The sequence below is a fragment of the Vigna unguiculata genome, chromosome 4 (assembly GCF_037176805.1).
Source record: "Vigna unguiculata cultivar grain cowpea cultivar isolate G323 ecotype 2 chromosome 4, ASM3717680v1, whole genome shotgun sequence".
Classification (NCBI taxonomy): domain Eukaryota; kingdom Viridiplantae; phylum Streptophyta; class Magnoliopsida; order Fabales; family Fabaceae; genus Vigna; species Vigna unguiculata.
In genome coordinates this window covers 9,860,550-9,888,479 of record NC_140795.1, presented here as the reverse complement: position 1 = coordinate 9,888,479, position 27,930 = coordinate 9,860,550, and the positions used below count along the sequence as shown (strand labels likewise).

The 27,930-nt window shown below is 35.2% G+C and overlaps 1 pseudogene; it reads right to left on the bottom strand.

Annotated features, from left to right (window-relative positions):
* Positions 1-19,495: 19,495 nt before the first annotated feature.
* Positions 19,496-20,917, bottom strand: LOC146886754 (uncharacterized; annotated as a pseudogene).
* Positions 20,918-27,930: the final 7,013 nt, after the last annotated feature.

Sequence of the window (27,930 nt, the reverse complement as noted above, 5' to 3'; positions counted from 1 at the left end):
ATTTGTCAAATATGTCTTTGTGTGAGAATATGTCTACAATCTCTATTCATCCCCTTTCTAGAGCCCAATTGCACTATCAATTTTTTTGCTTATAAATATGCAGCGAGACATTCTCACATGGACCATTTGTTATCTTTAATAGGATAGAGAGGCAACAAGGTGTAAAAAATAAGCCTATGAGTTAAACTAGAAATGTCGTCTATGTTTGTGTGTTTATGTTTGTGTTTATGTTGTTTATGTGTGTGTGTGTGTGTGTTTGTGTCAGTCTCTATGTGCTTGTGTTTATGTTTGTGTGTGTGTTTATGTGTTTTGTGTGTGTCTGTTGGGGGTGTGTGTGTGCATGTCTGTATTTGTGTGTGTCTCTCTATGTGTGTATGTGTATATATGTTTGTGTTTGTGTCCGTCTGTGTGTGTGAGTATGTCTATGTTTGTGTGTGTTTTTGGGCACCTATATGTGTCTTTGTGTGTGTGTGTGTGTCTCTATGTCTTTGTTTATGTGTGTTTGTAAATGAGTCTGTGTGTTTCTGTGTTTGTCTATGTGTGTGTCTCTGTCTCTATGTGTGTGTATGTCTATCTGCGTCTGTGTTTTTTTCTATGTCTGTGTCTTTATATTTGTGTCTCTGTATCTGTGCTTGTGTCTGTGTTTGTGTTTCTGTCTGTGTCTATTTTTGTTTTGTTGTATCTATGTTTGTATCTGTGTATGTGTTTCTGTTTATGTCTATGTCTATGTGAGTGTGTGTGTGTGTGTGTGTGTATGTGTGTGTACGTGTGTGTGTGTGTCTATACCTGTGTCTCTTTATCTGTACATTTGTCTCTATGTCTTTGTATGTGTTTTTCTCTATGTTTGTGTATGTGTTTGTCTCTATGTATATGTTGGGGTTTGTGTGTCTACGTTTAACTTTGTCTCTGTCTCTATGTTTGTGATTGTGTTTGTGTTTGAGTATGTGTTTGTCTATGTGTGTATGTGTGTTTGTGTCTTTGTTTATGTCTTTGTCTGTGTCTTTGTCTGTGTGTGTGTGTGTGTCTGTTGTTTGCATGTGTAACATCCCGATCGGATATTACGAATTTTAATAATAAAATAGATAAATATTACATAAATAATACGTCAATGACATTTATTAAACACCATTTCCCATAACGCGGGAAAATTTAAAAATATTTATTATCTCAGCAATTAGTTCAAATCCAAAATTATAAACTCAATTACATAATCCATGTCTGGTAATTTAAGAGTTTACAACTGACTCAAAAATATAATAGAAATTCTGATAAAATTCTCCTCCCAAGACTAGCCCCGCTCCGACTCTACGCCTCACCAGATACACCTGCAACATCATCTGCTCCCGTATACCGCATACACGATCATCGCCAAACACAAGCAGATAAGGTGAGCTAACGATAAAATAAGCATATATATATATATATATATATATATATATATATATATATATATATATATATATATATATATATATATATATATATATATAAGCATATACATATCTCACAAACACACCAAAGGAAATTCATCATTTGATTCCATAACACATGACCACTACCATGTTAACTGTGTTCTACGTCTTCTGATGAGTATCTCAAGGTGTCTTGCTGCTACACCTACCAGCCACAACTAGTAGAGCACGTGCGGGAAACCAGGCTACGGATCACACACCGTAACGCCAGGTGGAGTTTCCAATACGAATAACATTCGTAACGTCCCAAGACTACCGAACTCATCAGCTTAATACTGAGTAGGGCAATCTAACTGGACCAATCCATACACGCCACAACGTGCACACTCACATCGGTAACACTCACCAACCCAAGCCACAACTCAAGAGTTCCTCATGTTCATCCGCCATCTCGAGCCACAACTCAAGGGATGCCATTCTGAGCCACAACTCAAAGAATGTCACGTGCTTAACCCCTATACCGAGCCGCAACTCAAGGGATACGTTCTGAGACACACCTCAAGGAACACCAGTAAGCCGACCTTTGAGATATCATAGAAGCCTTGTAGACCACGCACCACAAAGCAAGCAAAACCCAATTCTGTTGTAGCAATATCGCCTGGTGCTGCTCTCAAGCCACTAGGTGAGCCACGCTTCCAGACCGCTTGGCGAAGGACATGTACCGCTAGGCGCCAAGCGCCTCGAGTACACTAATGCTGCAGAGATCACCTGGTGCGACCTCCCTCATCGCCAAGCGCACACGTTCCAAGAGCCCCACTGTGATTGACGTTATCACCTGACGGTGTCGATTTTACCGCTAGGCATTACACCAGTACCTGCGCAGTACTGGTTTTCGCACAATTTAATAAGGTTCCAGCACTTCACGTCTGCAATAACCTACATCCAGAATTCACTAGTTGCCCCTTGCAGGCATCTACACGATGCAATATCACCCATTATGCATAAATGCTTACCTATGTTATCATCACTGTGCCTACTCCTATATTTTCATAATTTAGGTACCAACGACTATTGAATTTGGCCATCACCCAATATTTAAGCCATTGTCCTCCAACCCATTCCAATTCGATAATTATATATTCACTCCCAGGTCCTATGTCTCTTACTAGTCATAACTTCACTTCTCCCTTTTTATAGATTACATATATATATATATATCAAAGCCAAATTGCCATTTATTCTTCTATCTCAACTAACCTCATGCAATGACTAAGGTATCCAAACCAGGCACATTAGATTCCTATATTCCCACACAACCAATTCATGCACCACCACTGATATTTCAATCTTTAACACGACATTTAACACATTGTAATTTCCAATATTCTTATATACTTAACCCAACATAATTTATCTATTTTTTAGGGGGTTTCAATTCACTTACTCTTGATCTAGTGACCCCATGCTTCATCATCCTAATGTAATTCCTCGCAGAAAGCCCCCAAACCCTTGAAATCTCTCACAGCCACGCAGAGTAGCATTTTAATGCGCTGGCACTTGGCAGCAGGCCCCGTGCCGCTAGGAGGTACTTCCCATTGTGGAAAAATTCTAGAATTTCCCAAAACCCGAGAGTCCTGCTATTTCTATCCCCTCAATTCTTCCATTAGGCTATAATATGATTCACTATATCCAAACCTTAAATTAAGATTAAATGTGTTACTTCTAGTCCAATTCACGCTGTAATTAAAGCATATGTTAAAATATCCTAAATTCTCAACCCCAAACCTAGGTCATACCAAAAATCGTTCATGTTCCTCATATCACCACGTAATTCCACCAATAATCCCTTCCTTTTAGTCAATCCATGACTAAAGCCTATTTTCCACCGATCAAAACTTGCCCAGAACATGTAAAAAACCAAAATCGAGTCAAAAATGGCTCTCGTCTCCTGGCGGGTGTTCATGACCACTTGACCGTTTACAACAGAACCCATATACTGGGTTGGCACACACGTGTCGCCTGGCGACACACTGTACACCGCCAGGCGGTTCCTCGCAGGAACCCAAAATTGCACTAAATTGGTATGAGTTGCCTAACGGCTACAAATAACCCGCAAGGGGGTTTTTGGGAATTTTCCAAAAACACGAAAATTCAAGCAGAAACAGGAAAGAGACATGCATTTCATACTATATTATCATGCAATTATTCACGAACATAAATATAATTGAAGCTCAAATCCCCTAACCTGGTTACCACTCCTTCTTTCTTTCTCAATTGGGTCACTTAATTATGGGTTAATGGTGATTAATGACTCTAAAACGAAAATAACATTAAAAAGGGTGTAATTGCCATTCAAGTTTCATCATTTGTTGTTTTTCCAGCCGTAATTGCCATTCAAGTTTCATCATTTGTTGTTTTTCCAGCCCCTTTGGCTGCCTTCACGTGGCTGCTAGGGTTCCCAACCCTTCTTATCCTTGCCATAAATAAGTTTAGCAAAAGGAAAGCTTAATTTTGATCTACCAAGGTTTGAACCCATAACCATGTCCATGTCTAATTCAATGCACAACCATTTAACCAATTCATGTTTCATGGTAATTCTTATAATTCTAAGATTATATTATCACTCAACATGATTAAGCATATTATTAAAAATAATAATGAATTAATTAACACATAATTGGCATACTTAGGACTTCAACCCAAGTCCTCTCACAAAATCAAGTACTCTCAATCATTTGAGCTAATACTTCTCCATATCATATCAATCAATAATAAATGCCATAAAGGCTCCCACTACCCACATTTATTAATTAATTAATTATTTAATTAATTAAATTGCACGAGTCTTACAATATGCGTGTGAAAATTTTACATCTTTATAATTATTCATATATAATACACTAACACAAAAAACACTTTTAACGTTTGTTATTTTTGTCTTTCTACGTTTAATGAAGGTCTGACGTCACAGTGAGAGACTTTAAATTAAGGTTAATGTATGACTTTGATCCCCATTTTTGTAGGCAAATATCAATTTGGTCACTTTTTTTATGTGTCAATTTCAGCCCTATTTTGGGAAATTTAATGCCACATATCATTATCACGTTAGGTATGTCATTTCCTCAATCCTAAGTTGGTCTCTATATTTTTATTTTGTCTCAATTTAATCCCATTTTTTAAAGAAATTGAACAATTTCGTCTCTCTTCAAATTGAAACCAAATTTAACTTTAAATAAATGGTAAATAATTTTAGTTAAATTTGATATTGTTATTAAATATTTTTAATGTTGAACTTTATTTAAAATTGTAAAATTGCTTTAAAGTTGTTAATAAAAAGTAATATTGTGAAAAATTGAAAATTAATTTCAACTAAAAAATATGTTAAACTTCTTTTTACATTGCATTTCACAAAATAAAATTTATTAACTCTTTCAATTCTTTTAAAATTTATATTTTACATTGAACTTTATTTATATTGATATTTTATTACATAATACTTTAATATTGTTTTTTATTTGAATTTATATTTCATATAATTGTATTTTTAAAATGTGCAAAATTCAATAATTTTTTCTTGTTAGAAAGAATGTGAGAACCTAAAAATGACATTTTAGAAATGATAGTGTGCGTAAATAGTTAGACTCGATTATTTTAATGTCGAAACACTTAAGTATGAATAGAAAATTCATAAATGAGTATGATTATTTTAAAACACTTTATCTCTTTAGAAATCAATTTTCTAGAAATTTTTTACCTTCTCTCTAAGTTTTCTCACCATATATTCATCTTATTGAAGATTCAATATCGTAGGAGTGATCTGAGATCGTAGGAGTGATCCTCGCGGCAAACTCTTCAATTTGGACCAATCAGATGTAGTAAGTCGGTTTTTTTGTTTTTCTCTTCTACCTAATCTGTTTTTCCTATTGCTTGTGAGTTTACTTAGCTTGCATGTGCTCTTTGAGTATTCTATTTGAGTCGCTTTTAATCAATGATCATAATAGTAGGTCTTAATCGTTCTTATGATGTTTCAATGTGTATATAGAGCATCTTATCAATTCGAAAACATTTTGCTATCTTAGAGATGTTTGGGTAGTTTTGTTAGGTGGAGGAAAGCTAATTAAGTTTGTTTAATTTGAATTCTTTATCTGAGTATGGTTATATCTAATAGTAACACTACAAAAAAAATTAGCTAAATTGTGGAGGTTTTAATTTCATTTAGTAGGGGTTTTTACCCTCCACAAAATAATTTTCAGGGGTTTTTCAAACCTCAGGAGTTCCCCACAAGTTATTTGTGAAGGTTTTTTACAACCCCTGGTACCTAGTTTATATTGTGGAAGTTTTTTAATAGAGGGTTATAACCTCTCCTATTCATTACTATTATTTTGTGGAGGTTTAAAACCTCTTTTATTTCCATCAACCTATTTGATTCCAAAATTCCTGTTTTTCATATTTTTTGTGGGGGTTAATACTCTCCTCAATTCGAGGATTATACTGTAAAGGTTTTAACCTTTTTCGTTTGTATTATTTATTTTGTGGATTTATTACTATATTTTTCTTGCATTATTCAAATCTCTTAAAAAAATATTTTGTTTGTAATTAGAATCAACTACTATACTTGACAATGTATGTCACCATTTGAGGTACCTATACTTTTATATCAACAATATTTTTTTGTAAACTTAAACCAAATACTTCAACCAAAGTGCTCAAATATATATCATTAAAACTTTTGATTCTCAATGTAACATCCTATTAGATATTACTTATTTAAAATAAACAATTAAGAAAAGAACATCAAACTTTTATTATTCCTAAACGCGGGAAAATTCAAAAATTATTCGAGCGTTAAAACAACAATTATGGCTATATAAAAGAAATAGTCTTATTACAATTTCCAAATTTAATTAAAAATAACAGAAACATAAATAAATTCCTAGCTCGAATCCCAAGGTAACCCCCTCTCTCCGTCTCAGGTGTTAGCAGCATCACGTGTATCATCAATTGCTCCCGTGTAAAGAATTACACGATCATCGCCAAGCACAAACAGATAGGGTGAGCTTATAAATAAGGAAATAACATATAATATACAGAATCACTACAATACATCTATTTAATTCGCTCCCAGTTAATTCTTGGTTAACCTTTACAACCTTTACAACACACAACATACTCAGCCATGGACTCAGGATTCATGATGCTAACATGAACCTGCCCGTTCATGGTCCTGCCTCTACGTACCTCCCCACTCGTAATCCTACTCTACGGACCTGCCCGCTTGTAGTCCAACACATGTGATCCACCAGCCACGTACCTCCCCGCACGCAGCATCTCTCAAATGTGAGCACGGAACATACGAACCTACCTTGCTCGTATCCTCACATGAGAGTAACTGGGTATGAACCTCCCCGCTCATACCATCACATGTTAACCACCATCCGTGAACCTACCCGCTCATGGCACAGCATCTCCTGGTCCACGTTTGCATCAATGAGTACAAATAATACACACAAACTGCACTAAAATCGCTTGGGCTAGAAGACTTAGCTTGAGCGACCAGGCCTGTCTCACTTAAGCTAACCTTTCTCGCCTAAGCGAGCGTGCTACAGTGGTGCATTTGCGAAGTCTCGCTTAGGTGAGCCTATCTCGCTTGGGCGAGCCCCCCCCCCCCCCCCCTTCGCCTAAGGCCAACACTCTCGCCTAGGCGGCGAGTCAAGCTTAATACAAAACTTCACATGAGTTCTCGCTTAAGCGAGAACCTCTAGCCTGAGCGAGATGCTCACTCAAGCCTCATAGCCCTCGATTTCTCGCTTAAGCGAGATGCACTCTCCTGAGCGAGTGGCTCGAGCAAAGTTAGTGTGAAAACTCTACAACTTTCACCTAGGCGAGTCTGGCTCATCTGAGTGAGATTAGCAGATAGGTTCCCTGATTATGCACACACAACTAAGTATTACGAACAATCCATCTTATCATTCCAGTATTACGAACCTGCTTTAGACCCCAAAATTTAACCCCCAAATAATGCAATTGAACCATAAACTACATACAATACAAAAACCCCATTATTTTCATACACTCTCATAAAGGTATACTTATACAACGTCAATCAGTCAAGGTTCAACCCAATCACATAGAGCACAAAATTTATATGGCAATGATACATATGTTCATGCATAACACAACAGTAAACAGGATCAGTATCATCATATAGATATACAGTAAACAAGATCAGTATCATCATATAGATATATATACAGAAAAGCTCCCCTAACCTAGAATTCCTTGCTCTAATTGGGTCTTCTAACCTTAGCTTTGCAATACCCCCAATAACTCCCCTTTGCTCTTCCAAAACTTAGCTTTCTTGTTTCAGACTTCACAAAACCCTCCTAATTACCATAGGGTTTTCCCATTCAGGCCACAATTATATTAGCAAAAATAAAGAAACCAATTTCGCTCTAGCAAGGTTTGAAGACACAACCACTCAAGCACGAAGCAAGTGCTCAACCAATTCAACCAATGTATGTTTCGTGATAATTCCTATAATTCTATAGTTATGTTATCACTTACCATAATCATACATATTATAAAAACTGGTAATAAGCCTTTGCATCTCACTTGACCTTTTTCTCACTTGGTAAAAATAGCTATTAATTCAAATAACTATGTTCTTGACCTTTTTCTCACTTGGTAAAAATAGCTATTAATTCACTTGGTAAAAATAGCTATGTTCTTGACCTTTTTCTCACTTGACTCAAGCTCATTAAGCCTTTGCATCTCAATCTCATGCTCCCTATGCTTACCAAACAATGCGACTGTAGTCAAAGTGGATAGATCTCTTGTTTCTGAGATAGCCGTGACCTTTGGTTGCCAAGATCTATCAAGACATTTTAGCACCTTGATGTTTAACTCTTCCTTGTCAAATTCCTTACCCAAGCTTATGAGATGATTGACTATGTGAGTGAATCTCTTTTGCACATCTGCTATGGATTCTCATTTTTTCATCTTGAATAGCTCATATTCTTGAATCAAGGCATGCTTTCTAGCTCTCTTAACATCATTGGTTCCTTCATGAGTCACTTCAAGAACCTCCCACATTTCCTTGGCACTCTTGCATTGTGAAACACGAAAAAACTCATCCATGTTGAGAGATGAAGTGAGGATATTCTTTGCATTGCAATCATATTGGGATCTCCTCCTTTCTTCCTCATTCCATTGAGTCCATGGCTTATTAACCTGCACATCATCAACAATATGTTTAGGAGTATATGGTCCATTTATGATTGCATCCTATATCCCTTGATCTATTGACTCAATAAAGATTTTCATCCTAATTTTCCAAAATTGGTAATTAATGCCACTAAACATAGGGGGTCTATGAATTGAGGCACCTTCACCAAAGGATAACTTGTTTTCAGCCATTTCAAGTAGTTCAAAACAGATTAAGGACCTTACTTGATCAAATTTCAAGTACCTTGCTCTAGATACCAATTGTTAGTTTTGAAATGGTTGAAAAGCCAAGAAGGGGGGGGGTTGAATTGGCTAGTTAAAACTTTAGGCTATTTTTACAAGCTAAAAACCTCCTTTAATTGAATCAAATAGATCACCAAGTTAGGATGCAAACAGTACTGAAGTATACATTTTCAATCGATCAAAAACAGAGTTAACAGATTGATTTTACTAAACAGATTCTGTTCTGGTATAATCAATCGATTGAAACTGAAAAACAGTCGACTGAAATACTGGGAAAAATGCAGAAATGTGAATTTAAATTTTAAACCAGAAACAATGCTCAAGAATGATCAAGATCAGTTCCAAATGATTATACAAACATGCTCAATGCTTCAGATGCTATGAAAACATGCAAGAACATGAAAAAGATGATTAAAACACAAGTTCTTGAAACTTTAAAATGAAAATGCAAGAGAGAAAGGTTAGAGAAGAGAGGACACCACGAATTTTTATACCGGTTCACTCAAACCTGAGCTACATCCAGTTTGTCAAGGCAACCTGAGCTTGACTTTGCACTATTTCAAAAGTTTTACAAAGAATCCACCCTTACACTTCCAAAATATGCAAACACACCACAAAAGACTCTTGAATCACACAAGAATCACACCAGCACAACAAGAACCCTCTTACAGACCTGGAAAACCACCAGGCACACACACAAAGCTTGAGAAAGATCAAACCTTAGTGGTAGCACAACCTTGCCTACCACAAACCACTTTCTCCAAGCTTCAAACCAAGCCTAAAGCTTCAAGAATTGATCCAAGATCAATCTTCAACAGCTGCAACACCTATGATCACGAAGGAGAGAGTTTCCACACGTTTCTAGAACCAAATCGTGCTCTAAGATGATCAACTGGCCTCTCTTTCGAAAATCTCATCTTTTATAGTCAAACTGTTACGAAATTCAACAGGTTGATTTTCAAATCAATCGGTTGATTTCACTTGACTTAAGAGAAATCAGTCGATTAAAAACTAAATCAACTGATTGAATTTGTTGTAGTTTAAGATTACTGCAGCCAACCTTTTAACCTGTTGAGAAGCCATTCAACAGATTAAAAGAGACATTTTAACCTGTTGAAAAACCATTCAACAGATTAAAAACACAACAAAGACCAAACAACATCTAATTAATGCTTTAAGGTCTACAACATGAATTACAAACTATAAGTACACTTTCTTAATGATGTGACTACATGGAGAGCACACATTCCAGCTTTGATCACCATGGATATCATCAAATCTCCTTTCCTTCATCAATGTAGGCTTCATTCCAATGGTTATGGCTTCAAGATAGTTCAAAAGAGCTTCATTCAATCTTCATCAAATCTTCAAGAAGCAAACCACCTTGGCTTCTCATGTCAACAATCTCCCCCTGATTTGATGAAGCCAACCTCTATTCCATCTATCTTCTATCTTTGATTGCAAAATGCTTCTTCCATTTGTTGGAAACCAATTGATGAAGTGCCACCTTAGCTTGAAGCTTGTGAACCTGAAAAACCATTTTACAACTGCAATACACACAAGCTAGCAAGTATACAACTGTGATCATACTCCCCCTATCAATAATATGGGTTCAAATTCAGATTTGATTATTGATTCCAATTTTTAATGCTTAGTTTAATGTGATCAATTATCCACTTTCCAATTTTCCAATTTTTCTCCCCCTTTGGATTCATCAAACAAAACAAATGCATAAAGATAACAAGCATTGCATATCATTTGATTAATACTGGAAGGAAATACAACCAATAGAAACTGAAAATAGAAAACAGATGCATAAAGCTGAACAATCAGCCGACTGAAATGAAAAATAACCAACTGAAACTAAGAGAACTCAAACTGAAAAATCACAAACACAAGAATGCAATGCATGATCCTAAACAACCACCACACTCAGTCATCCTGAGGGTCATTTCTGGTCTGGAATGAGTGGAGGATATCATGGATATCATGGATTTGGCCATCCAATGCATTGAACCTCTCATTGCAATAGTTGTGATGTTCATGTTGAGACACATTGAGCTCGTGCAGCTGGTTCAGCACCATCCTCTCAAAATGTGAGTACACAGGGCCTCTATCCTCTGGAGGATTGTAGGGAATCAAGTCCATAGGTTCAGCAGTTGGTTCTTCTTCTTGATTTGCACCACTTGGACCGGCTTCATGGTCATGTGCACCACCAACAATACCAGCAGTTGTCCATCCATTTCCCACCTTGATAAAGCCCATTTTGTGCAGATTTTGGTTGGAGGTATGGTTCAATAGTCCAGTTGACTCCTCTAGCTCATCTTCTACATCAATACCAAAGTATTCAATGAATTTAGACACCAAAACCACATATGGAAGTCTAAAATCCGTGAGCCTCTTGGCCTTGAGCATGTGATCACGAAACACATAGATCCAATCCACTTGAATGTTGTGTTAAATGCAGTACATGAGTATCAAATCTCCCTCATTCAATGTTGAATGGTTGCTACCACGTGGAACAAGGATTTTTGTGACAATCATATCAAGTAACCTTTGATCCACCTTGAGACCACCAACATGGAAGTGTTTGATTTCAGCAATAGGATTCCTCAAGCATTGGCCATAGTATTGCATCTTGTTGAATTCTGGAACAGCCCCAGTTTCACCTTTTCTCACTTGCACACCCCTTGGTTTGAGTCCAACCACATCTTTCCAAGCTCACTTGTTGATCTCCATTTGAACACCCTTGATGCTGGACAGTAGGACATCATTTTTGAACTCTAAGTTGGTGAAAAAAACCTTCACCAAGTCTGGATATATTTTCCCTGAAAGTTCAAGGAAGGACTTCAACTTTTGATGCTTTAGTTGTTGGAATAGGCTCTCAAAGCCTTCAGTCCTTAGCCATGAAAACCTCAGCACCTTAGGAATACTGATATGCTTCCTATTCATCTCAATGAGGAACACTTGAATGTTGTCCTCATGATCCTCAAACCATGCTTCAATTCTCCCATGACTTTCATGATTTGGAGACCTTGGAGTAGGAGGAGTGGAGTGCTCATCATCAGATTGGGCAGCTCTTTGGGAACGACGAGGCATGATGAGTGTTGGTATGGCTGTTTCTAAGAGATGTATGATGCAAATGTAGCAATACAAGTCCAGTATTTATAATTCAACAAACTGATTTTCAGAAATAGTTGATTAAATGGTGCAAATTTTTCTAATTAATTCGTTTTATGTTACCCAAATCAATTTAATGCAGTCCAAAACAGTATCTCGTGCATTCATGATGTTTTCAATGTGTTTTTATGAGATAATCAATCAGTTCAGATCATGTGAGCTGCATGCACATTGGAATTGTACACTAGAATGCTTTTTGGTCAAACAATCAGTAAAGGTAACACATGGCTGATGAAATGGGCAGTTAAGAGCAGATAGTACCTGACAAAAAGATGCTTGCTTTGACTGAGTTAGCTTAACAATTCAATTGGTGAGTAAAAGCACAGTTTAAGTGAAATCAACACGTTGAAAATAAAATCAGTCGACTAAAACATCATCAAAATATCAAAGATTAAAAACATAATTTTGCTAAGTGAAATCAGCTGACTGATTTTGAAAATCAATCGATTGAAAATCGTGAAGTTGAACTTCATTTTTCCAGATTCAGTTTTAATGAAATCAACATACTGAATTATGAAAACAACATATCAAAAATCATAGCAGATCAATTTTTCATAATCCAGTGGCAGTTTAAGTGAAATAAACATGTTGAAATACAGAAACAGCAGATTGACAGATCATGAATTTTGCAAACAGAGGCAGATTTAAGTGAAATCAACACGTTGAAATGCAAAATCAACAGGTTGACTATGACAGTTTTTAATTTTTGCATACTGCAGCAGATTTTTATGAAACCAATGCATGAGTACATAAGATTAACATGCTACAAACATATCAGACCACATTCTTGATGTCTAAAATACCTAGTTCAGTTCTTAGCTTGTTAAATCTATCTCTAGCCAATGGTTTTGTAAACAAATCCGCCAATTGATTTTCAGTTTTAACAAATTTGATTTCACAATCTCCCTTTTGAACATGATCACGGATGAAATGATGCCTAATCTCTATATGCTTGGTTTTAGAATGTTGTATTAGATTCTTGGTTAAGTTGATTGCACTAGTATTATCACAATACAAAGGTACCTTACTTAGGCTTACACCATAGTCCAAAAGTTGATGTTTCAACCATATGATTTGTGCACAACCATGTCCAGCAGCAATATATTCAGCTTCAGCTGTGGAAAGTGCCACACAAGCTTGCTTTTTGCTATTCCATGAGATTAGACTTGATCCAAGCAAATGGCAAGTACCACTTGTGTTTTTCCTATCCAATTTGCACCCTGCATAGTCTGAATCTGAAAAACCACTAAGAGATATGTTAGAATCACATGGATACCATAAACCAACATTGGTTATTCCTTTGAGGTAATTTAGAATCCTTTTTGCAGCCTTAAAGTGTGATTCCTTAGGATTTGCTTGAAATCTAGCACATAAGCATACTCCAAACTGAATGTCTGGCCTACTTGCTGTAAGATAGAGCAAAGACCCAATCAACCCTCTATATTTGGTTGAATCTACTGGTTGACCAGCCTCATCTGCATCCATAAGACAATTTGTTGCAATTGGAGTGGCAGCTTCTTTGCAATCCTCCATTTTAAACTATTTCAACAAGTCAAAACAGTATTTTGATTGATTTAAAAATGTTCCATGCTTGAGTTGCTTGACTTGCAACCCTAGAAAGTAGGCAAGCTCACCCATCATGGACATCTCAAAATTCTCCCTGCATTCCTGCAACAAACTCTTCACACAATGTGTTATTATTTGAACCAAAGATGATATCATCAACATACACTTGAACAAGTATAACATCATTATCATGTTTTCTAATGAAGAGTGTTTTATCCACTGCACCTCTAGCATAACCTTTTGATAAGAGAAAATTGCTTAGCCTTTCATACCATTGCCTTGGTGCTTGTTTTAAACCATATAAGGCCTTTTTCAGTTTGAAAACATGGTTAGGATAGAGATGATCCTCAAATCCAGGAGGTTGTGATACATACACTTCTTCATTTAGAAAACCATTCAAGAATGCACTTTTCACATCCATTTGATGCAATTTAAAGTTACACATGCAAGCATATGCTAAGAGTAATCTCACAGCTTCTAGCCTAGCTACAGGTGCATAAGTTTTATCAAAATCAATGCCTTCTTCTTGATTATAACATTTAGCAACTAGTCTAGTTTTGTTTCTTACTATATTACCATCTTCATCCATTTTGTTTCTAAAAACCCATTTGGTTCCAATTATATTCATGTCATTAGTTTTAGGCACTAGAGACCACACATCATTTCTTGTGAATTGATTGAGTTCATCTTGCATAGCAACAATCCAATTACTATCATTCAAAGCATCATTCACATTCTTAGGTTCAATTTGAGATACAAATGCAACATGTTCACAAAATACAATCCTACGTCTAGTAGATACTCCCTATTTGATATCACCTATGATGTTGTCCTTTGATAAACCTCTAGGCTGAATCCAATCCTTGGGCAATTTGCTGTCTACAGCTTTTTCAATCGACTGTTTTTCCTTTTCAGCCAAATGATTTCCTGCTGCAGTGGACTTTTCTGCAGCAGAAATCTGCTCCTGCAGTAGATCTTCTTCATCTGCATTCTTTGGCACTTGATCTTGCAACTTTGGGTTAGTTTCATCAAATACAACATGCATAGATTCTTCAATAGTCATCAATCTCTTATTATAGACTCTATATGCATGACTTTGTGTAGCATAGCCTAGAAAAACACCTTCATCCGCTTTTGCATCAAATTTGCCAAGAGTTTCTTTGCCATTATTTAAGATGAAGCACTTACATCCAAATACTTTTAGATGACTTAAAACAGGCCTTCTCCCTTTGAAAAGCTCATAAGGGGTTTTCTTCAAAATTGGCCTAATTAACACTCTATTTAAGACATAGCAAGCAGTGTTGACTGCATCAGCCCAAAAGTACTTAGGTAGTGAGTTTTCATTCAACATAGTTCTAGCTAGCTCCTCAAGTGATCTATTTTTCCTCTCAACAACACCATTTTGTTGTGGTGTTCTTGGTGCAGAAAAATTGTGGTTGATACCATGCTTTTCACAAAAGTGTTCAAACTTTTCATTTTGAAATTCCCCACCATGATCACTTCGAATAGACACTATCTTGGAACTCTTTTCATTTTCAAGCATCTTGGCAAGTCTTTTGAAAGCATGAAAAATGTCATTTTTGGCAGCTAAGAACAAAGTCCATATGTACCTAGAGAAATCATCAACAATGACTAATGCATAAAGATTGCCACCAAGACTCATGGTTCGAGATGGACCAAATAGGTCCATGTGAAGCATCTCTAAAGGTCTTTCAGTTGAAACAACATTTTTGGGTTTAAAAGAGACCTTAGTTTGTTTTCCTTTTTGACATGCTTCACATACTCTATCCTTCTAAAACTTGAGTTTTGGTAGTCCTTCAACCAACTGTTTTCTATTCAGCCGATTGAAATGCTGCATGTGTATGTGACAAAGTCTTCTATGCCATAACCAAGTATCATCCTCTTTTGTAAGCAAACAATGGATGCTAAATGATGCATGATGCAAGTCAAGTAGATATATATTATTGACTCTCTTGCCTATCAAAACAATACTACCATGTGCATCATATATCAAACAACTATTTGGTTCAAACATGACTTTAAAGCCTTTATCACATAGTTGACTTATACTTATCAAATTGTGTTTGAGTCCTTCAACCAGCAGCACATTCTTGACGTTGAAAGAGGATCCATTGCCTATGACTCCATTTCCAAGGATTCTTCCTTTGTTGTTGTCTCATAGGTTACAAACCCTTCCTCCTTCAACTCCAACTTTGCAAATTTGGTTTTATCTCCTGTCATATGTCTTGAACAGCCACTATCAAGTAACCACAAATCTTTCTTATCACCTTTCATGACCTGCAAAACAAATTTGGATTATTTGGTACCCTTTGATAGGTTGGGTCCATCATGGTTATGCCTTTCTAGATCCTTTTGGGATCCATTTCATAATCCCTTTAGGAACATCCTATTTTCTAGCATGACAGTTCTTAATAGCATGACCTTTTTGCATACAATAGTTGCATGAAATGAATGACATGTCACTTGGCATGCTTTCAGAAAAGAAACTAGAGAACTTTTTGGTTTTCTTTTGAAAAGAAGAATTGAAACCAAGTCCAGCTTTGCCAAACACACAATTTTGTGAACCAAGAACAGCCTCTAAGTTTGTTTCTCCTCTTGTGAACCTTGCACAGGTTTTTACAAGGTATTTCACTTGATTTTTTAAAACTGTGCAGTTTTCACAGTATCTTTCAGCTGACTGATTTCTAAAACAGTCGGTTGAATTACTATAAATAATTTCCAAATGTTCAAAATCAGTTTTTAAATCAGCTGTTTCTTTTTCCAGTTGACTGACTTTGTTTTCCAGCCAATTGTTTAAGCCTTTCAACCGATTGTTTAATGCAGAAATATTGTTTGCTTCATTATGCAACTCTTCAAAATCATGCAACAATTGATTATAGTCATTTAAGTTTATAGAACTTACTTGGCTTGAGGAAGATGACTCATAACCAGCCATGAGACACAAGTTGGCTTCTTCACTCTCATCTTGTGAGGAGCTACTTGTTGAATCATTATTGTCCTCCCATGCAATGTATGCACGTTTCTCCTTTGGCTTCTTCTCCTTTTTCCTATCAACACTCTTCTCCTTTTCTTTGTTTGCATTTGGACATTCAATCTTGATATGTCCTTGTTTTCCACAGTTATAACATGTAAAATTAGAAGAGTTTGATTCATTGTGTTTGGAAGTATACCTCTTGGGATTACCTTTGATACATTTCCTTTTGAGATACTTACCAAACCTCTTGACAAGGAGATTCAAGTTCTCACTTTCATTTGAATCAGCCACCTCATCCTCAATTTCCTCATTTTTCTTGGTGCTAGTCTTCAAGGCTATGTTCTTGACCTTTTTCTCACTTGACTCAAGCTCATTAAGCCTTTGCATCTCAATCTCATGCTCCCTATGCTTACCAAACAATGCGACTGTAGTCAAAGTGGATAGATCTCTTGTTTCTGAGATAGCCGTGACCTTTGGTTGCCAAGATCTATCAAGACATTTTAGCACCTTGATGTTTAACTCTTCCTTGTCAAATTCCTTACCTAAGCCTATGAGATGATTGACTATGTGAGTGAATCTCTTTTGCACATCTGCTATGGATTCTCCTTGTTTCATCTTGAATAGCTCATATTCTTGAATCAAGGCATGCTTTCTAGCTCTCTTAACATCATTGGTTCCTTCATGAGTCACTTCAAGAACCTCCCACATTTCCTTGGCACTCTTGCATTGTGAAACACGAAAAAACTCATCCATGTTGAGAGATGAAGTGAGGATATTCTTTGCATTGCAATCATATTGGGCTCTCCTCCTTTCTTCCTCATTCCATTGAGTCCATGGCTTATTAACCTGCACATCATCAACAATATGTTTAGGAGTATATGGTCCATTTATGATTGCATCCTATATCCCTTGATCTATTGACTCAATAAAGATTTTCATCCTAATTTTCCAAAATTGGTAATTAATGCCACTAAACATAGGGGGTCTATGAATTGAGGCACCTTCACCAAAGGGTAACTTGTTTTCAGCCATTTCAAGTAGTTCACAACAGATTAAGGACCTTACTTGATCAAATTTCAAGTACCTTGCTCTAGATACCAATTGTTAGTTTTGAAATGGTTGAAAAGCCAAGAAGGGGAGGGGGTTGAATTGGCTAGTTAAAACTTTAGGCTATTTTTACAAGCTAAAAACCTCTTTTAATTGAATCAAATAGATCACCAAGTTAGGATGCAAACAGTACTGAAGTATACATTTTCAATCGATCAAAAACAGAGTTAACAGATTGATTTTACTAAACAGATTCTGTTCTGGTATAATCAATCGATTGAAACTGAAAAACAGTCGACTGAAATACTGGGAAAAATGCAGAAATGTGAATTTAAATTTTAAACCAGAAACAATGCTCAAGAATGATCAAGATCAGTTCCAAATGATTATACAAACATGCTCAATGCTTCAGATGCTAAGAAAACATGCAAGAACATGAAAAAGATGATTAAAACACAAGTTCTTGAAACTTTAAAATGAAAATGCAAGAGAGAAAGGTTAGAGAAGAGAGGACACCACGAATTTTTATACTGGTTCACACAAGAATCACACCAGCACAGCAAGAACCCTCTTGCAGACCTGGAAAACCACCAGGCACACACACAAAGCTTGAGAAAGATCAAACCTTAGTGGTAGCACAGCCTTGCCTACCACAAACCACTTTCTCCAAGCTTCAAACCAAGCCTAAAGCTTCAAGAATTGATCCAAGATCAATCTTCAACAACTGCAACACCTATGATCACGAAGGAGAGAGTTTCCACACGTTTCCAGAACCAAATCGTGCTCTAAAATGATCAACTGGCCTCTCTTTTGAAAATCACAACTTTTATAGTGAAACTGTTACGAAATTCAACAGGTTGATTTTCAAGTCAATCGGTTGATTTCACTTAAGTGAAATCAGTCGATTAAAAACTAAATCAACTAATTGAATTTGTTGCAGTTTAAGACTACTGCAGCCAACCTTTTAACCTGTTGAGAAGTCATTCAACAGATTAAAAGAGACATTTTAACCTGTTGAAAAACCATTCAACAGATTAAAAACACAACAAAGACCAAACAACATCTAATTAATGCTTTAAGGTCTACAACATGAATTACAAACTATAAGTACACTTTCTTAATGATGTAAATACATGGAGAGCACAAATTCCAGCTTTGATCACCATGGATATCATCAAATCTCCTTTCCTTCATCAATGTAGGCTTCATTCCAATAGTTATGGCTTCAAGATAGTTCAAAAGAGCTTCATTCAATCTTCATCAAATCTTCAAGAAGCAAACCACCTTGGCTTCTCATGTCAACAACATCAACCTCAAATCATGAAATCAACATGCATATACTAAAATAGTTTATTACTAGATCATTGACCTGCACAAAAATCATGATTATTTGGTATTTATGATTAACTCACACCGATACAGTATAATTCTTGTATCAAAAATCACATCATAAATAAGTACAAAGATAATTAGTTTTAATCCATATGGTAGGAGGAGAAAGTGAAATGAATTGCTCATGTAATGCCTAATTGCCCCGTATTTGGACATATTTGGCTGAGCATTTCCAAAGGCTGGACATAACTTACTTGTGGTTGAGGATCAAAGAAGGCAGTTAATTCATCAGGGACCTTTCCTTCCTTCATTATCATGTAGGCTTTTAGTGCATCCAAGGTGGTTTGAATTTGGGATTCTAAATTAGTTTACTTTTGTGGCCATTGATCATAAGAGGTTGATGATGTGCAGCACTAGATGAAGCAATGCTTAAATCTGAAAGTCGAAGTCTTGTATTTCTAAATGAGTTAGTAGGAGCTGCTCTGAAACCCATGCATCACACCCTCCCAGAATGCTCTAGGCCTAACACTCTACCAACAACATCATTAGGGGAAACCTCTGATTCATCATTAGTGCTTTGAGTCAAACCCACTTCAATTTATTCCTATGGGCATACAACAATATGTAGTGAAAACTCTAAACATTGAAGGAAAACAAATGAAAATATCATATTATGGTACAACTAACCGATATAGCCTTTGCCGCATCATTTACAAATGATCCATCCTTTCTTTTATGAGTATCAATGTATAACTTTCCCCGACTAGGCAGCTGTCTAGTTTCCAAAAACTAAATAAAAAGAGAAGTTAAGTTAAATAGTAAAAATAAAAAAAAATATTAAAATTTGTCATGTTAACTAATATCATTACCATCTCATGTCTTCTTCTTGACATAGGGTTAGAACCACCGGTATGAGGAATTACTTGCTTTTTACGATTTTCTCTATTTTTTTTGTTTACAAATCTCTTATGAACAAAAAAAATTGTAAGTTCACACAACAATAAAAAAATATCTACACAAACAATTCACACCATTCAAAATAATGTAACTTGTACCAATGTTTCCGGTTTTAGACGATAAGTAACAAAATGAGCCTATTGAGTTTTGTCTATACCATTTGGCACATTACTTATGATTTCATTTTTGCTTTTTGTTGGATCATAGAATTCATTCTATAAATTCTGCCTATGTACAACCCACTTCCTACCAAGAGTTAGTTTGCAATACTTTGTGCACTAGCTTCACCAGTCTTAAAACAAAATCGAGGCTTTTGAAAAAAGAAGACATAGTTAGTGTGTAAACATTTGAGCAAATGTAAAATTTACAAAAGATATAAGGTCATACATGCATAAAGATATACCTGTAATATTTCCTTAAAGCGCTCCAAGAAGTAAGTGTCAGGCATGCCTGTTTTCCCAGACCATCTTTCAAAATTAATTGGAAACAAATTACAATCAATTGCCAATGTACCACAATATCCTGCAAGCACGCCTTTTCCTTCCCCAATTGCCATGCCTAACTCATCAAAGTCCACAATGATGCGTTCCCCACGAGGTAAGTTATTTACTTCTCCTACCTTCACCTTAATTTTCTTGATAACTCCTTCTAAGTCTTTAACCATAAAACACTTACTTAACCATAAAATTTTAAAAATTATGGTCATGTAAAAATAAATGTGACATATACCTATTGCATGAACAATCCAATATGATGAAGATTCACGTCGAACATGTTGTGTAGATGTTTCGGGTTGTTGTGAGTTCTCAGTGGGCAATGAGGAATCTATTGGTGGTGTTGTGATCATTGAAGTGTTTGATGAGGTTTCATTTGTTGGTGTAGGATTTGTTGATGGTAAAGAATTAATTGGAGGTTGAAGTGATGATTTCTATGGATTTTGGAAACGCTTCACCTTTGGCATGGCTACATATATTTATGAGAAACCAAAAGTGAATCACAACAGTGAAAACTAGATATAAAGAATGCATGGGGAGAACTGTACGAATTCTAATTTAACTTCTAAAATCCTTATTTCTATTTGGGTTTCAATTTGGGCTTCTATCAGTTTTGGTTTGGGCTTGTATGGGCATAAATTGCAAGAGAAGTAAGTTCTACACTAACTAAAAGCAGGACATGTTATGATAGTGAGACCCCAAAAGTGGAAAACAGAGAATCTCATGTTATCATCACAAACATAACAATGGAACCAAGTCTGCCTTTTCATCTGGAAAATGGCTTGAAAAGAGATGGGTCTTTGTAAACCAGTTAGAAGTAGTGATATGGGAGAGTCTGAATGCCAGAAATTGGATGAAAAAAAGTTGATTATGGTGTAGTGTATGTGTATAGAGAACTAAGCCACATTTTGTTCATTGTATGTGTGTAGAAACATATGAGTAATTTTGTTCAGTGAAATAACTATGCATTCCTTAAAGAATCATGGTTTATTAAAACTTAACTACCTTCTCAGAAGTGACTACCGAATGTTGCTCTTTCAATTTCAGATTAATGAGAACTCACTAACCTGTGATTTCTGAGCATGTATACCAATTATGGAATAACTTGTAGTATAACTTCAGTAGTTGAAGCAATTGCACTATAAAATAGAGATCTAAGTACAATCAGCAGAAAAGAATAAAACGGATTACAAAACCTTTATGCTTTTAGAAAATAGCTCTATAGTTATATTACTACCATAGGAGAGATTTGGACTGTGAAGCATCATATCTTTTCAGGATTCCCCTTGTCTTGAATACCAATTTAAGAAAAATTGCAGTTGTCCCTCCACGGTTTCATATTCCAAAATAAAGTAATTTTATATTTGCACAAAAGAATGTAACTTATGCTACATTTACCACGTAATGACAGCATTGTAACTAATCTAGGATCTTGCCCCACCTCTAAACACTTTACCTGGTCTTACTTGCATAAAATATATCAAAGGAAATTAACAAAAGACAATGTAACGAATAATAACTACAAAACCACTTATTGCTCCAAAAAAAAACTTCACCTTACTTCATTTCCACCCTTAAACCGATTTAACTTTTCTATATCAATTTAAGGGATTTCATAAGGTTTATATTTTGTTCCATTAAAGAGTTAAAGAGAAGGTCTTATTGTAAACCAGATCGAAAGGAACATATATATCTGTTTATAAAAATCCATACTTCACCAAATAAAAAGAACGCATAAATTACACATCAGAATTAAACAAAATGTTTTTCAACTAGATTTTTTTTTATCATTACCCGATCAATGTTTCGAGCTTATTCTTGACATGGCATTACTCTTGCTTTACCTGTTGCAGACAATTGAGGCTCCTGCAGCAATTGTAATATATAAAATTGTGACCAAAGCTAGAAATTAGGCCTTGTTGGTGATATTCAAACTTTTGTGCTACTCTTTATAGGAGTCTAAAATTTTGAAAATTAAAATACATTGTCTGAAGATAAATAACTTAAGCGTCTATTTTATGTTCCTTACAAAAGTTGCAGAAAGCAATGCAACAATTCTCTACCCCGAGCCCCAATGTTGTGGCCATACAGAAAATTTATCTCAGCCAAAGTTTATAACCGAAACTGAATTGACACCACCTCTTTTTTTCTACTAAGGCTAACATCTAAATCCATACTCTTATATTAATACATTGATCTGTTACCCTTCTGCTAGTGAACACGATCATCATCTTTTTAAGTTAATACTTTTATGTTCTTTGCACAAGCAGGTGGGAATGTGGCTTAGTTCATGTATTGTTCTCTGAAAAGTTAATATTAATAAAGTCGAAAATATTCACAAGTAAAGCTCTAGAAATACAATTGATAAACAAAATACATGTGGAGCCTTCAATACATGCTCTTTGTTGCAGACTTCAGTTGATTCTGACGAGATGAGGTTTATAAACTCTACAAGGACAAATTGGTTAACATCTTAATTATTGAGAAAAGTCAACTAATAATATGAACCAGAAAATTCTAAAGAAAATTCTATAATGACATATTATCTACCTGTATATAATGAGAATTTGTTATACTTTTCTAGAAGCTAATGGAATGCAAGAAACTGTATATAAGTTGTGACGAGAACCAGAGAAGAAAGAGAACTAGAGAATAAAGAGTAGACTTTTTATTATAGGTTTATATATATGTCTTTCCTAACTTGAAATTGATAAGAGGAAGCAACATATAATCACCTTAAGAAAATAACATTAAGAAATCAAATATGAGTTAAGTATACATGCATTGAAAATAACTTTGAATATAAAAAATCATTACTTTTATGAAAAAATTTATTACTAATTATTTTTTCAACTCATACATTTGAGTTAGGGATATCACCATCTAAATGGTTTGTAGCCAATTGCAAATATTCATTGTCATTACTATAAAATTTCTCTAGCTCTTGATCTTGGTATGGCTCATTTTCATATACCTCTTCTACTATTTCTCCCATTTCATACAAATCTCTTGGCTTTAAAGGCACAACAACACTCCATCCTTTATTAACCACATCATCTATATAATATACCATTTGTGCTTGAGATGCCAAAATATAAGGTTCATGGTATGAATTAGTCTATCAAAGTTAACACAATTAAAATTCCATTGATCCTTTTTATATCCTCTATCTCGTGTAGTATCTACCAACTTACACTTGAAAAGAACAACTTTAAATTGACCATAATAATTAAGCTCAATGATATCCTCCAACTTTCCATAATAGGATCAATGAAGTGTATTTCATACATATTCATGGTGGAAGATTGTATGGAATTAAAAACATTGGTCAAATACTATAAGTAGAACTCATAGTACCAAAAGGATTAAAACCATCACTAGCAAGGCCTAAACAAACATTTTGAGGATCAGAAGCAAACTCAAGATGCAATAAACTAGATGTTTTCCATGCCTCACCGTCCCTTGGATGCCTTATGAACCCATCCTTGTTCTCTAAAGAATGCCATCTCATATGCTCTATAGTCTTAGAACACAAATAATCTTTGCAATCTTGGTTTTAATGGAAAGTAACACAAAACTTTTGCAGGTTTCTTTTTCTTCTTCTTTGGTTCCATCTAGATGTACTGCAATATTTGCATGTTTGGAAATCTTTTTCATCATCTCTTAAATATAACATACAATCATTCAGACATGCATCTATTTTGGTATAGTTAAGACCAAGTTTGTTGATGGTTTTCTTAGCCTCATAAAAAGAAAGAGGCAACTTTGCTTCATTAAATGCATCTTTTAACAAATCTAGGATCATAGTCATTGCCTTGTCACTTAATCCACACAAAACCTTGATGTGATATAATTTGATTACAAACTCTAATTTTGTGTACTTGCTCCCGTCACACAATGTCTAATTTCCATCATTGAGAAACTCAATAAACTCATTATGATCCGCCTTTGACCTTTCATTAAAAACATCATTTACACCCAATGGTTGTGTTCTGCCTAGATTAGTACATTCTTGCCTATAGTGCCCAAATGCTTCATTGATCATTATTTCCATTGGATTTTCGCAATGAAATGCCTCTTGTATATCAACTTCATTACTAGAAATATCTTCTATTTGTTTCTCACCATGAAGATTCCATATAACATAATTTTTTGGGAAATGCTTTTAAAATCAAGTGCTCCTCAACTACGCCTATAGTTTTCCATTTCATAAACCCACATTTGGGACATAGGAACTTAATTGTATCTCCAACAACCCCATTTTCAAAAGCAAAATCTAAAAAAAAAAATTAAACCAAATGAGTATTCAACTGTATTTCGAGGCTTAGCAATCCAAGATTTATCCATTCAAATAGATACCTAAACAAAATGGCAATGAGTATTTTATAAAATACACAAACACTTATAAAACATAGAAGAATATAAGAAATATGGTTCACCAATAACTAAATATGTAACCCTTTCATTTTAATCTTTATTTACAAATTTTATTTCATTTTCTCATAATAAAGAATTTCTCATTTGAAATGTTACACATAACCAATGTAAACCGAATTTCTCATTTGTAATGTTACACATAACCAATGTAAACCGGTACAAAGAAAATAAAATTTGAGAACCAACTATTAAGTTGAAGCCCATTATGCATGTAGGAAGAATAATGATAAAAATGATAATGTGCCCTAAAATTGAATTATAAATTCTTTAAATAATACTAGTATGTTTTTCTTATTCATAAATTTAAATAAATCATTTTATTTTTTAAATAGTTATAATCAGATAAATATAAAGGAGATACTAATAAAGATACACATCATGTATTATAAAAAGACTATTCGAAAAAGTAAATTATATTCGACTAATTGGTCAGGAAAAAGCTTAAATATAAGGACCTCCATTATAGAAAGATAAATAATATAATCTTTAAAATGGGTACTATTATGGTATGTATCAAGTAAAAATGTTTATTATTTGTTTCTAAAAAATTTGTGAAAACAACATTGATTGAGAAATGGTGACACAAAACTATGAATAACATTATCCAAAATTGAATAAAGGCTAAACAAAAAGTATCATTCCCTCCATCTCTCCATCCAAGGGGTGTATGTTCAAGATAGACGAAACAAATAAAACAAATATCACTATGAAAGCAAAGTTCATGCTACAATAATAGTATGGTAGTATAGTTTAAATTTTCAGTTTTACTTTTAATAATTAGTTAGCTATAGTTATAAATCAATTTAGTGAATATGAAGTTTGTAACGTCCTAGCTGGAAATTACTTATTAAAATAAAACAAAAATAAAATTTAATAAAACAACCTCATTTATCATTCAACAATTTCCCAAAACGCGGGAATTATTTAAAACCTTAAGTTCAACGTGCCAAAACAGATAAAATAATTCGCATTAATACTGTAATACAATTAAAATGGTCTATAAAAATTATTACAATAACACCATAGTCCAATAAAATAAACTAGTGAGAAAATCCCCAAGAGATCCCCACTCCGTCGCTATGCACTTGTCCGCTCACCTGCATCAACATTTGCTCCCATGTAACAAGTTACATAATCATCGCCACACACACAGAGATAGGGTGAGCTCATTTAAATAAAACCAACCAATAAAATATTAAATACAACATCAAAACATTTAAACCCGGGTTAGTATTCTTCTCCCTTTTTTCCTTACTTCTCCACTTCCAATACTTTCATTAGACGTCTAACATTTCTATACCCTTTAGGTGAGAACAATGATCGATCTTTGCTGCACGAGTGTCTACTCGCCCCTCCAACTACAGGCCACCACCTGATAGTCCACACGTGGGAATAACCTTGCCACAACATCTCACCATGACACTAAGTGGAGCTCCCCAAAACAAACATAAAGTTTGTAGCTATTCTAGACTACCAAAACTCTATCAGAATACTCTGAAGAGGGCAATCATCCGAACCTCGCCGTACGAGCCACAACTCGTACACTCCACTAGACTTCCTAAACCACCAAGCTACAACCTATAGTGGTCACGTGTTACTCTAATACGAGTTACACTCGTAACTGGACCCCCAGCCAAAGCCTCGCATCATGAACATCACCTAAAGCTATGTAGAAACCTTTCCTCGCGCACCTTCACTGAACCAAAACCGCCTAGCACGCATCCCACGCGCTAGGCAGACACTAGGTCCAAATCGCATGGCGGGCATCACACACCGCCACGCGCCACGCGCCAGCAGCATCATCACTGCACCGTCACCGCCGGGCGGAATCCACCATGTCGCCAAGCGCTACTCGCTGCCACTGCCGAGCGCACCTGCCCCGCGCCGCCATGCGCCACCGCACCATCTCTTTAACTATAATGCCAATGCTAAATTCACACTTCTCGTTTTACCAAATTAGCATACTTTCTGGAATATAGCTTATTCAGTCATAATCACATGATTGGATCCTAGTCCAATACAATCCTAAACAACTAACAATATACAAAAGCAGAAAGAATACATAACCATTGCCCCAAAATATCACACAACAATCAAATAGTAATAATAATAATATAAAATAATTATACTTTAATTATCTGTATTACCAAAACCCATTAATTATACATTTACGTTACTAACTATATATGAGTACTGTTAACATATATATATATATATATATATATATATATATATATATATATATATATACTTTTACGTATTACAATTCATATAATAGTACTAACCATAATGTCGTAACCGGGATCGCGACGGGACGACGAACCAAAAAAGAAAAACAGGTTTGAAAAGAGATTTGGGAGTCGCCACCATAGTTATTCTAGAAAACTATGGAAAACCATAATGATAAGACAAGTCTGCGAAAAACCAGATTTTGGATTCGGGAGTCGGTTACGCGTAGGGAAGGTGTTAGCACACTACCTCACCCGCCTGAGGACGGTACCTTTAATTAAAAATGAAAGTTGATGTGGCTTTCAAAATATTAATTTTCCCCAAAAATAACAAGACAAAAATGCTAAAAGAAACAAAATATTTTTTAATTTTTTGGGCCCGACAAGGGTTGACCTTGGTCCTACGTATTCTCATTAAAAATGAGAAATCAGGGTTACGTAGTTCTTTAATATATTTGAAAAAAAACGATTGAGAAAATGATTAGATTTTTTTAGGGTGAACCTAACAAGGATTGGTCTTGCTCCTACGTATCTCACAATGGAGAATCAAGGATCACATAGTTCTTAAAAAAGACTTTTTGCTTGAAAATGTTGATATTTTTGTACTTTGAAAATTTTGTATTTTTTTGGTGTTTTTGAGATTATTTGAAATATGGTGTCCCACGACGCGAGCGATCGGACAGACACTAAAAGAGAAATAAAACTATTTTTGGTGTTTTTTAGAAAATAAGTGTCACACGGTGCGAGCGACCGGACAAACACAATGAAGTAAAAGAGACCATTTTTTTATTTTTTCATTTTTCTATTTTTTGCAA